Source organism: Salmo salar, chromosome 03 (assembly GCF_965601325.2).
Source record: "Salmo salar chromosome 03, fSalSal1, whole genome shotgun sequence".
Lineage (NCBI taxonomy): Eukaryota > Metazoa > Chordata > Actinopteri > Salmoniformes > Salmonidae > Salmo > Salmo salar.
This window is the reverse complement of record NC_138293.1, coordinates 70388576-70399186: the sequence shown is the minus strand read 5'-3', so window position 1 is coordinate 70399186 and position 10611 is coordinate 70388576. Positions and strand designations below refer to the sequence as shown.

The 10611-nt window shown below is 43.0% G+C and overlaps 1 pseudogene across 1 annotated transcript; it reads right to left on the bottom strand.

Annotated features, from left to right (window-relative positions):
- Positions 1 to 854: 854 nt before the first annotated feature.
- LOC106601333 (intraflagellar transport protein 56-like) lies at positions 855 to 5641 on the bottom strand (annotated as a pseudogene). Its single transcript, XR_014391803.1, has 13 exons — positions 5506 to 5641; positions 5340 to 5389; positions 5079 to 5224; positions 4610 to 4781; positions 4373 to 4447; positions 4165 to 4267; positions 3994 to 4049; positions 3479 to 3532; positions 1706 to 1769; positions 1494 to 1582; positions 1298 to 1381; positions 1109 to 1178; positions 855 to 1011 (listed from the first exon to the last, which is right to left on the bottom strand). The product of XR_014391803.1 is annotated as an intraflagellar transport protein 56-like (transcript).
- Between the last annotated feature and the right edge of the window lie 4970 nt (positions 5642 to 10611).

Sequence of the window (10611 nt, the reverse complement as noted above, 5' to 3'; positions counted from 1 at the left end):
ACAGCCCATCATGTAAAAAATGTGTAGGTCACTGAGCTGAGGACATATTATTTTAATGCTATACAAAGTGGTGACATTCATGATCCTATATCAATCCAATAGATTGCTATGGTAGACATGGTACCTACCTGGGTTCTCTGCTGGCCAAAATTAGCTGAAAGATACCCACACAGGCTCCCCTTTTGCCCTCCCAGTACTCAGGGTTGGGGTCCAATCTCTCCAAGACATCAAATGCCTTTGCTGAGTAGTAGAACTGGCCCATCTGTAGATGAGAGAGAGAAGAGTTACACATGGTGCAAATCAGTGGTGTAAATTACTTAAGTAAAATTACTACTTAAGTCGTTTTTTGGGGTATTTTAAACTACTTTTACTAAACTACATTCCTAAAGAAAATTATGTACTTTTTACTCCATACATTTTCTCTGACACCCAAAAGTACTCGTTACATTTTTAATTCATATACTTATCAAGAGAACATCCCTGGTCATGCCTACTGCCTCTGATCTGGCGGAATCAATGTCTGAGTGTTGGAGTGTCTGTAAATAAAAAAAAAACTAGAAAAAGTGTCCGTCTCCTTTGCTTAATATTAGGAATTTGAAATTCTTTATACTTGTAATTTTGATACGTAAGTATTTTTTTTGCAATTCAATTTACTTTTGATACTTGAGTATATTTCAAACCAAATACTTTTAGACATTTACTCAAGTAGTATTTTACCTGGTGACTTTCACTTTTACTGGAGTCATTTTCTATTAAGGTATCTTTACTTTTACTCAAGTATGACAATTGGGTACTTTTTCCACCACTGGTGCAAGCGCTCTCAGAATGAAATAACTTCTGTCGTGATGGGGAAATTAAACGTTTAGGAAGTTGAGTGATTTTGGAATTAATAAAGGAGAGTCACCTTGTAGCAATCGTTGGCAATGAGCGGCAGGAGGCTGAAGGACTCTGCTGAGGTCTACATCTTCATATAGAGCTCCCAGGCCAGACGGGCCTTCTGGTTCTTGATGTCTAAAATAGGACAACAGTGTTCATTGACAACAATAGAACAACCACACAGTGTTATACCAGCAAATGTTTACATCGTTTAATGAGAAGGAGAACATACAGCAGCGTGTCAGCCAGCTCAGGTACACATAGTCACTCTTGTTCTTGTCATTCTGAATCAACAGGAAGATCTGGGAGACAAAGAGAAAGCACACACTTTTAACATACAATAAAAGACATAGATTCGTATCAGTGAAAACGTTAATAAAATGACATCAAATAATCCCAAAAGGACATGTCAAGGTTTTACCTCCTCTGCCTCCCTGTAGTTGCCAACAGCAGCTTTGGCCTGTGCATAGTTGAAGTTGAAGGCATCATAGTTGTAGAAGTAACTCTGTGAGCAATGAGAGTTCAGAGTATTTAGAATCCATTGAAGAATGATAATTATAGAACATCAATATTCTATGTGGACACAAATATCTGTCAGGGTATTATGCTGTGCTTACCTTGACAGAGTTGAGGTAGACGAGCACATCCTCAAACTGCCTGAGCAGAAAGAAACAAGAAGCCATGCACTGTCTGCCAGGGATGGTGTCTAAGACACAGGGAAAGGAATTGTTAAAGAAGGCACCAGTGTAAAAACGTATTTACCATTGAATTAGTGCAGTACAAAAATGTCATTCTAGTCAGTATTTTAAATATCTGGAGGAGCACTCACCAGATTCGCTAGCTGAGCCACCAACCAGCTAGAAAAACTGCTGAGCAATCTTCAGATGATCTTTCTGTAATGGAAAAATTACATGATAATGTCACACAAACAAAATCAGGTGGGTATCAACGCAGAACTATATATATATATATACACACACTGTACATTAATCTATAGTTATATATTTACTGTCACGTTGTGACCAGTAAAGGGGTTATTTGTTATTGTAGTTTGGTCAGGAGGTGGCAGGGGGTATTTGTCTTATGTGGTTCGGGGTTTGTTAGTATATGTGTTTATGTAGAGGGGTGTTTGGTTAGAGTATTCCGGGGTTGTGGGTTATGTTCTATTGTTTCGTATTCTAGGATCTATCTATGTTGTGTATTTCTTTGTGTTGGCCTGGTATGGCCCTCAATCAGGAACAGCTGTACATCGTTGTTGCTGATTGAGAGTCATACTTAGGTAGCCTGTTTTCACCTGTCCCTTTGTGGGAAGTTGTTGTTGCATAGCTGTGTGTGTAGCCTGCAATACTGTTCGTTTGATCATTTTCTTGTTTTGTTTAGTATGTGTTCAAATAAAGTCAACCCGCTGCGCCTTGGTCCGTTACGTACGACGACCGTTACATTTACACTGAAGAAAAATATCAAACCCAACAATTTCAAAGATTTTACTGAGTTACAGTTCAAATAAGGAAATTAGTCAATTTAAATAAATTCATTAGGTCCTAATCTATGGAATTCACATGACTGGCAATACAGATATGCATTTGTTGGTCACAGGTACCTTTAAAAAAAGGTTGGGGCATGGATCAGAAAACCAGTCATGATCTAGTGTGACCACTATTTGCCTCATGCAGCACAACACATCTTGTTCGCATAGAGTTGATCAGGCTGTTGATTGTGGCCTGTGGAATGTTATCTCACTCATCTTCAATGGCTATGCGAAGTTGCTGGATATTGGTGGGAACTGGAACACGCTGTCCTACACATCAATTCAGAGCAACCCAAACATACTCAATGGGTGACATGTCTGGTGACTATGCAGGCCATGGAAGAACTGGGACATTTTCCGCTTCCAGGGATTGTGCACAGATACTTACGACATGGGGCTGTGCATTATCATGCTGAAACATGAGGTGATGGAGGCCGATGAATGGTACGACAATGGGCCTCAGGATCTCGTCACGTTATCTCTGTGCATTCAAATTACCATTGATAAAATGCAATTGTGTTCGTCGTCCGTAGCTTATGCATGCCCTTACCATAACCCCACCTCCACCATGGGGCACTCTGTTCACAACGTTGACATCAGCAAACCATTCACCCACATGATGCCATACACGTGGTCTGCAGTTGTGAGGCCAGTTGGACGTACTGCCAAATTCTCTAAAACGATGTTGGCGGCGGTTTATGATAGAGAAATCAACATTCAATTCTCTGGCAACAACTCGTGGACATTTCTGCAGTCAGTATGCCAATTGCCCGCTCCCTCAAAACTTGAGACATGTATGACATTGTATTGTGTGACAAAACTGCACATTTTAAAGTGGCCTTTTATTGTCCCCAGCACAAGGTGCACCTGTGTCATTGATCATGCTGTTTAAATGAATCATCTTCTTGATATGCCACACCTGTCAGGTAGATGGATTATTGGCAAAGGAGAAATGCTCACTAAGATGTAAACAAATTTGTGCACAGAAAGCTCATGAAACAAGGGAACAACACTTTACATGTTGTGCTTATATTTTTGTTCAGTGTAGTATCTAAATGTATCTCTGGTACTCACCAACCCCATCTCCTGTCCGAGTGCAGCATTCACAACCCCCTTCAAGATGTACTCCTGAAAAAAAGGCAGGGAGAGGTTACAGCACATATGCACTTACCATACACCACAATCCATTGAGTTTATGGCTAGGGCTGCACTAACCCTGGCAAAGAGAGGAGGAGGATAGGGAAAGAGGGGGAGATGGCGAGAGAGAGCTGGCTGCACACACACACTTACTGTACGCTGATGTACATTAAGACTAACACTGCCCTGAACCTGAGAAAGAAAGAGAGAGAAAGGGGGAGGTTAATACACAAACGCCTACCACAAATGACTACCCTGCAAACATAGAGCTCACCGCAAACTACACTATCCTTGTAGAAGGAGGAAGAGGAAAAGGGAGAGCAGGGAAGAGAGGGTGAGATTACTGGACCCTAAAATAGCTGAGAGGCAGGAGACGAATGATAGGTGGGTTGAAAAAATTAAAAGGGAGGGAGAGAAATCTGGAAATGGTGAATGGAAATAGAGGAATGAACCTGTGGTGTGGTGGGTTCTAAGTCTTTGATGAGCTGGTAGGACTCCTGGACATCATCTGAGAGAGATAGAAAAATACAATTACTATCCATATATTAACAGTAAAAAAACACACTTAGTTATCAATCAGTTATCATTAGATTGGCTAGTCAGTAGTAAAAGTGGCAGCCCACCTTGTCTGAGGTAGTAGATGACCAGATTGAGACGAGCCTCAGTAATGACATCAATCAGTGCAGGCAGCACTTGCAAGGCCCCCTCCCCATCACGAAACACCACCTGAACACCAGAGAAAGAATCAAAAGGGTAATTTGCTTGCATGCTGTTACACACGTGAGGTGCAAAACTGCTATGTTCCCTAGGCTGATAAATCATGACTCTCACCAGGTTGTGTCGGATTAACTCCTTGGCAAACTCAAAGGAGCTGGAGGAGATATCTATCAGGCTTTTCAGCTCAGTCTGAGAGAAGGAAAATGTGATTTTAGTTGTTTAATACTACAATGTTGTACATTGGTGAGTCACTGACTGAAGCCTTACAAACATTAACAAAGCAACATTCAGACAAACAAGGCTTAATTTTGAGAATGATTTGTTCAGGACTCTCTTGTCAAGTTGCGTTACCTCTGCTGCTTTTCCGTTGTAGAGCCTGAAGTGGTTGCAGGCCTTGAGGTTGAGAGCGATGGTGGAGTCTGGGACGCTCTGCAGGTAAACAGCCAGCACCTCCTGGGACACATCGTAGTAGTCCAGCTTGTAGTAGCACAGAGCCACATACACATTCAGGGCCAGGAAGTCTCTGCAGCAGACACAGTATGAACACAGCATGAGCTCCGCCGACTCACAGTAGGTACAATGAATCTCTCTTTCCCACCCTCTCACCTGCACAAGCAGTCACTATCCTCCTCTCCAGTTTCCATTATCTTCTCTCTGTCTCAACACAGGGAAACTATCACTCTCTCTCCCTCCACTCACTCTCTAACTCCCCCTCTCCTCATCTCATTGTCTGTGCCACTACTCCCACATGTGTCAGGATTACATTTGGAGTGTTGCCCGGTGTCTCTGTCTCTCTGTGGTGCATTCTGTTGCCTGTCACGTGTTCTGCAGCAGGATGCGTTTGTAGATGTCGATGGCCTCCTGGTAGTGGGAGCGCATGTAGTGGATGGAGGCCAGGCAGAGCTGGTCCTCTGTCACATCCTCCAACTCCTGGTGGAAACCCATCAGCTGCTTCTCATCATTGAACTGAAAAAAAGAAAATAGACCAGAAATAACGGTATAATAGAACACATTCTGTTATATAAGTTGTTTGGTACCATAGCACTGAATGAATGAGTTAGCGATAAGGGCGAAAGCTGACCTTGTGAGCCAAGTGGAACAGTAGTCGATTCTGCAGCTGGCATTTAGGGGCTGAAAGAGGTAGAGGAAGCACGTAAGGTCAGGGAGAAAAGGTCTTTAATTTTCCATATCACCTTTTGTAATAAAGCAACAAAATGTGAGAATGGGGAACAAGGTGAATGAGGTACCCTTGCGTGAAGCCTCCTCTGCTTCTTTGTAAAGCCCCAGGAAGAAGAGAGTACAGGCCAGGTAGACCCACACATCCGGGCGGCAGTCTGGTTTGTCTGTCAGGGCCTTGTATCCCTGAGGAAGGAATAGACACATAGGTATTAGTTCATGTCTCACACAATCAAAAACAGGAAAATACTTTCACACATCCAAACCAATGTTACTGAATTCAATAAAGGTTTTGAAACCTCCATGGCTCTCTTGTAGTCACCAAGGTGGAAAGCACAGTAGGCCAACCACAGGTCTGCATCCTCCCCTCGCTCGCCAACATTGCGCTGAAACTGAGTAAATTCAACCATATTGATAGGATGAGCATCTTATTTCGCAGACAGTAATGTAAGCACTGCATTGTTCAAAGATATAACAGCTCTATAAACCTATATGTCACACTTCAGGAGGCATGCAGCCAGAGTGGCATTTACCTCCAACAATGTAATGGCCCCCAGATAGTCTCTTTGAATTAGGAAGTCCTCCACAAGCGGTGACTTTTTTTCTTTTATCTTCTTATTTACTGGGATCTCCCCACCAACAGCTGCTGGCTTTACTCTGGACAGAATCTGAGAGAATGAATATGAAAATTATAATTATAGAGAACTCCACAGCTGGTGCTGTCCACAACTGAGCCAGTCATAATTACTAAGGGCCCATCCAACTAGTTACTTGTCTCAAACCTGTGGCTGGGCTGCAACCTGGTCTCAAAGCATTTCGTATTATTCTCTATGTAAATCCGAGACACTCCATTTAGAATGATCTGTTATGTTTCGTATGAAATGTAATAATTTGTGGATGTCCATCGCCCATTTCGTATGATATGTTACGAATTTGCTAAACATACACTATGTAACCATACAACCTAAGTAACCATCTGTCTTGTAACCATACCAAACATAACATTCTAATTTCAGTATTCCGGATTTAAGTGTACTGTTAGATATGTTACGGTCTAGTCTATGAGACCAGGCTGGCGTGCTAGGTAAAGTTAGATTTCTGCAAAACAATATATATCCAATAATCATCCAGCAAGGCAATGTTTACAGACTTCTTTGTGTGGTAGCTAACCTAACATTAATGCTAAATTGCATAGACTACTAAGCAAAGGTTCAATAGCTAGCTAGCTAACTGGGACATGCTTAACACTCCGGCTATCCTACAATCTAAGGTAGATGCCCTCAATCTCACACAAATTATCAATTAACCTACCAGGTACAACCCCAAATCCGTAAACACGGGCACCCTCATAGATATCATCCTAACCAACCTGCCCTCCAAATACACATCTGCTGTCGTCAACCAGGATCTCAGCGATCACTGCCTTATTGCCTGCGTCCGTAATGGGTCCGCGGTCAAACGACCACCCCTCATCACTGTCAAACGTTCCCTAAAACACTTCAGCGAGCAGGCCTTTCTAATCGACCTGGCCCGGGTATCCTGGAAGGATATTGACCTCATTCTGTCAGTAGAGGATGCCTGGTTGTTCTTTAAAAGTGCTTTCCTCACCATCTTAAATAAGCATGCCCCATTCAAAAAATTGGAACCAGGAACAGATAAAGCCCTTGGTTCACCTCAGACCTGACTGCCCTTGACCAGCACAAAAACATCCTGTGGTGTTCTACATTAGCATCGAATAGCCCCCACGATATGCAACTTTTCAGGGAAGTTAGGAACCAATATACACAGGCAGTTAGGAAAGCAAAGATTAGCTTTATCAAACAGAAATTTGCATCCTGAAGCACAAACTCCAAAAAGTTCTGGGACACTAATGTCCATGGAGAATAAGAGCACCTCCTCCCAGCTGCCCACTGCACTGAGGCTAGGAAACACTGTCACCACCGATAAATCCACGATAATTGAGAATTTCAGTAAGCATTTTTCTACAGCTGGCCATGCTTTCCACCTGGCTACCTCTACCCCGGTCAACAGCCCTGCACCCCCCACAGCAACTTGCCCAAGCCTCCCCAATTTCTCCTTCACCCAAATCTAGATCAAATCTGGACCCCTACAAATCAGCCAGGCTAGACAATCTGGACCCTCTCTTTCTAAAATTATTCACCACAATTGCTGCAACCCCTATTACTAGCCTGTTCAACCTCTCTTTCGTATCGTCTGAGATCCCCAAAGATTGGAAAGCTGCCACAGTCATCCCCCTCTTCAAAGGGGGAGACACTCTAGACCCAAACTGTTACAGACCTATATCTATCCTACCCTGCCTTTCTAAGGTCTTCGAAAGTGAAGTTAACAAACAGATCACCGACCATTTCGAATCTCACCGTACCTTCTCCGCTATGCAATCTGGTTTCCAAGCTGGTCATGGGTGTACCTCTGCCACACTCAAGGTCCTAAACAATATCATAACCGCCATCGATAAGAGACAATACTGTGCAGCTGTATTCATCGACCTGGCCAAGGCTTTCGACTCTGTCAATCACCACATTCTTATCGGCAGACTCAACAGCCTTGGTTTCTCAAATGACTGCCTCGCCTGGTTCACCAACTACTTCTCAAACAGAGTTCAGTGTGTCAAATCGGAGGGCCTGTTGTCCGGACCTGTGGCAGTCTCTATGGGGGTGCCACAGGGTTCAATTCTCGGGCCGACTCTTTTCTCTCTATACATCAATGATGTCGCTCTTGCTGCTGGTGATTCTCTGATCCACCTCTATGCAGACGACACCATTCTGTATACTTCTGTCCCTTCTTTGGACACTGTGTTAACAAACCTCCAGATGAGCTTCAATGCCATACAACTCTCCTTCCGTGGCCTCCAACTGCTCTTAAATGCAAGTAAAACTAAATGCATGCTCTTCAACCGATCGCTGCCTGCACCTGCCCGCGCATCCAGCATCACTACTCTGGACGGTTCTTACTTAGAATATGTGGAAATACCTAGATGTCTGGTTAGATTGTAAACTCTTCTTCAAGACTCACATTAAGTATCTCCAATCCAAAATTAAATCTAGAATCGGCTTCCTATTTGGCAACAAAGCATCCTTCACTCATGCTGCCAAACATACCCTCGTAAAACTGACTATCCTACCGATCCTTGACTTCGGCGATGTCATTTACAAAATAACCTCCAACACTCTACTCAGCAAATTGGATGCAGTCTAAAACAGTGCCATCCATTTTGTCACCAAAGCCCCATATACTACCCACCACTGCGACCTGTATGTTCTCGTTGGCTGGCCCTCGCTACATATTCGTCGCCAAACCCACTGGCTCCAGGTCATCTATAAGTCTTCGCTAGGTAAAGCCCCGCCTTATCTGAGCTCACTGGTCACCATAGCAGCACCAACCCGTAGCACACGCTCCAGCAGGTATATTTCACTGGTCACCCCCAAAGCCAATTCCTACATTGGCAGCCTTTCCTTCCAGTTCTCTGCTGCCAATGACTGTAAGGAATTGCAAAAATCACTGAAGCTGGAGACTCATATCTCCCTCTCTAAATTTAAGCACCAGCTGTCAGAGCAGCTCACAGATCACTGCACCTGTACATAGCCCATCTGTAAATGACCCATCCAACTACCTCATCTCCATACTGTTATTGCTAAATTGTAATTATTTCGCCACTATGGCCTATTTATTGCCTTACCTCATTTGCACACACTGTATATAGACTTTTCTATTGTGTTATTGACTGCATGTGTGTTTATTCCATGTGTAACTCAGTGTTGTTGTTTGTGTCGCACTGCTTTGCTTTATCTTGGCCAGGTCGCAGTTGGAAATGAGAACTTGTTCTCAACTGGCCTACCTGGTTAAATAAAGGTGAAATAAAATAAAATAAAAACAGTACGTTTGTGTTAGCGAACGTTACGTTAGCGTAGCTGCATTCAGTAAAGCAAACACTTACCATGGCCAGTGGAGTTAGTTGTCACGAAAGCACAGTAACAGCGCTCAGATAATCAGACAAGATAAATGTTTTTCTAATCAAGAAATATATGCTAACCCAGCTAGCTAGTGTAACAGATAGCTGTTGACAAGCATGTGAGCTCTTGTCACCAAGCAACGTCCCCACCAGTCTTTTCCCCTCCCTAGCATACTGGTTTATCACTGTGTTTAGAGCTGGAGTTGTAGAAAGTGAATTATAGACGCACGGCGAGTATGCCAAAAAACAGTAAGGTTTTATACTACTAACACGATTACACACGCTTGTCTTATAAATGGACATAAAGTCTCACATCCATTCATCATCACAGCAGATGAGGAATAGCAGATTTCTCAGTGGTTGAAACCACTTCTCCCAATATGATTGGGGGATTTTATTAATACATGTTTTTATTCTTTATATGTTAAGTTCACACTACAATCACCCCATATTTTTTAAAGACATCTCTATCAAGTATTTTAGCTACTTTTCAGATGCATTTTATACCTACATTTCACTGTTCTGCCTTGTCCCTGACCCATACATTTGAGCTTCTACTATGTTTTTCTATGAGAAAACATGAATAACTACACATTATAAACTGGGTGAGTCAAGCCTTGAATGCTGATTGGCTGATGTAACAGTGTAGGTTCCGTCCCTCTCTTCGCCCCAACCTGGGCTCGAACCAGGGACCCTTACACACATCAACAACTGACACCCACGAAGCATCGTTTCCCATCGCGCCACAAAAGCAGCGGCCCTTGAACCGCAAGGGAAAACCCTACTTCAAGTCTCAGAGCGAGTGACGTCACTGATTGAAACGCTATTAGCGCGCACCACCGCTAACTAACTAGTCATTTCACATCGGTTACACTGACAGCAGTGGTATATCAGACAGGCATGACAAAACATTAATTTTTACTGCTCTAATTATGTTGGTAATCAGTTCATAATAGCAATAAGGTACATCGGGGGTTTGTGGTATATGGCCAATATACCACTGCTAAGTGCTAAGGGCTGTGTCCAGGCACTCCACGATGCCTGGACACAGGCATCGATGCCTGGACACACGGCCCTTAGCCGTGGTATATTGGCCATATACAACACCTCCCCATGGCTTATTGCTTAATTATATAATGTTATCTAGTAGAGAAAGAGTCAATTAAATAAAATCTATATCAATATTTATTGTGAGTATGCCCTTTAT